This window comes from Bombina bombina, chromosome 3 (genome assembly GCF_027579735.1).
Source record: "Bombina bombina isolate aBomBom1 chromosome 3, aBomBom1.pri, whole genome shotgun sequence".
In the NCBI taxonomy this organism is placed as follows: Eukaryota; Metazoa; Chordata; class Amphibia; order Anura; family Bombinatoridae; genus Bombina; species Bombina bombina.
In genome coordinates this window covers 1104340111-1104342848 of record NC_069501.1, presented here as the reverse complement: position 1 = coordinate 1104342848, position 2738 = coordinate 1104340111, and positions in this window count along the sequence as shown.

Sequence of the window (2738 nt, the reverse complement as noted above, 5' to 3'; positions counted from 1 at the left end):
GGTACAAGGGATATAGGGGATTTTCAGATATAGTGAGGGACAAGGGATATAGGGGGCTTGTCAGATATAGTGAGGGACAAGGGATATAGGGGCTTGTCATATATAGTGAGGGACAAGGGATATAGGGGCTTGTCAGATATAGTGAGGGACAAGGGATATAGGGGCTTGTCAGATATAGTGAGGGACAAGGGATATAGGGGGCTTGTCAGATATAGTGAGGGACAAGGGATATAGGGGCTTTTCAGATATAGTGAGGGACAAGGGATATAGGGGGTTTGTCAGATATAGTGAGGGACCAGGGATATAGGGGCTTGTCAGATATAGTGAAGAAAAAAGGCATATAGGGGGCTTGTCAGATATAGTGACGGACAAAGGATATAGGGGCTTGTCAGATATAGTGAAGGACAAGGGATATAGGGGGCTTGTCAGATATAGTGAAGGACTAGGGATATAGGGGGCTTGTCAGATATAGTGAGGGACAAGGGATATAGGGGGCTTGTCAGATATAGTGAGGGACAAGGGCTATAGGGGGCTTGTCAAATATAGTGAAGGACAAGGGATATAGGGGGCTTGTCAGATATAGTGAGGGACAAGGGATATAGGGGGCTTGTCAGATATAGTGAGAGACAAGGGATATAGGGGGCTTGTCAGATATAGTGAGGGACAAGGGATATAGGGGGCTTGTCAGATATAGTGATGGACAAGGGATATAGGGGGCTTGTCAGATATAGTAAGGGACAAGGGATATAGGGGGCTTGTCAGATATAGTGAGGGACAAGGGATAAAGGGGCTTGTCAGATATAGTAAGGGACAAGGGATATAGGGGCTTGTCATATATAGTGAGGGACAAGGGATATAGGGGGCTTGTCAGATATAGTGAGGGACAAGGGATATAGGGGCTTGTCAGATATATTGAGGGACAAGGGCTATAGGGGGCTTGCCTGATATAGTGAGGGACAAGGGATATAGGGGGCTTGTCAGATATAGTGAGGGACAAGGGATATAGGGGGCTTGTCAGATATAGTGAGGGACAAGGGATATAGGGGCTTGTCAGATATAGTGAGGGACAAGGGATATAGGGGCTTGTCAGATATAGTGATGGACAAGGGATATAGGGGCTTGTCAGATATAGTGATGGACAAGGGATATAGGGGCTTGTCAGATATAGTGAGGGACAAGGGATATAGGGGGCTTGTTAGATATAGGGAGGGACAAGGGATAGAGGGGCTTTTCAGATATAGTGAGGGACAAGGGATATAGGGGGCTTGTCAGATATAGTAAAGGACAAGGGATATAGGAGGCTTGTCAGATATAGTGAGGGACAAGGGATATAGGGGCTTGTCAGATATAGTGAAGAAAAAAGGCATATAGGGGGCTTGTCAGATATAGTGAGGGACAAGGGATATAGGGGGCTTGTCAGATATAGTGAAGGACAAGGGATATAGGGGGCATGTCAGATATAGTGAAGGACAAGGGATATAGGGGGCTTTTCAGATATAGTGAGGGACAAGGGATATAGGGGGCTTGTCAGATATAGTGAGAGACAAGGGCTATAGGGGGCTTGTCAGATATAGTGAAGGACAAGGGATATAGGGGGCTTGTCAGATATAGTGAGGGACAAAGGATATAGGGAGCTTGTCAGATATAGTGAGGGACAAGGGATATAGGGGGCTTGTCAGATATAGTGAGGGACAAGGAATATAGGGGGGTTGCCAGATATAGTGAGGGACAAGGGATATAGGGGGCTTGTCAGATATAGTGAAGGACAAGGGATATAGGGGGCTTGTCAGATATAGTGAGGGACAAGGGATATAGGGGGCTTGTCAGATAAAGGTCAGATAAAGTGAGGGACCTCCATCACATTTCTACAAATTTATTTAATCCACCAACCACCAAGTGGTCACCATCCTTCTCATGATGGGCTGGATGTCCTTCTGGACACACTTGAAGTAAGAGCACAGGGGTAAATAGCTATCCTCCACAGTAAGAAGATTTTGAAGGACTCGGTCATTAAAGAGCAGCACAGGGACAGTCTAAGCCTGGCAGACAGTGCACACCTCGCAACACAGCAGCTCCATGCTGCCCTTGTTGCCCACTGCGGATGCTCTTTTAATCCAGTAATAGTACCGGTTCGTCTTCATCTGACCTGTAGTAGCGGTTCATCTTTATCTAACCTGTAGTAGCGGTTCGTTATCATCTGACCTGTAGTAGCGGTTCATCATCATCTGATCGGCCATAATAATATCTTGAATGCAGGTCAGATGATGACGAACCGCTACTACAAGCGTGCACCAGCAGAAAAAAATGTACCTGCTGAATGAGCTTTTTATTGAGAGCTGGTCCGTGTTCACACTAGCAGTGACATCATCATGGGTTTTGGAGCATGAGCCCTGCATGGAAGGGACTGTGCTCGTGAGGCCGCACGGGCAAAAAATATCCAAATGGTTATTGTTATTAGCCAATAAAAACTTTCCAAAAACAAAATATTTAGTTATAAAAAGGTTTTATTTAAAAAGTCACACACACATAGGTTTAAAGGGACACTGAACCCCCAAAAAATATTTTGTGATTCAGATAGAGCATGCAATTTTAAGCAACTTTCTAATTTACTCCTATTATCAAATTTTCTTCAGTCTCTTGGTATTTTTATTTAAAAAGCAAGAATATAAGTTTAGATGCCGGCCCATTTTCGGTGAACAAACTGGGTTGTTCTTGCTGATTGGTGGATAAATTCACCC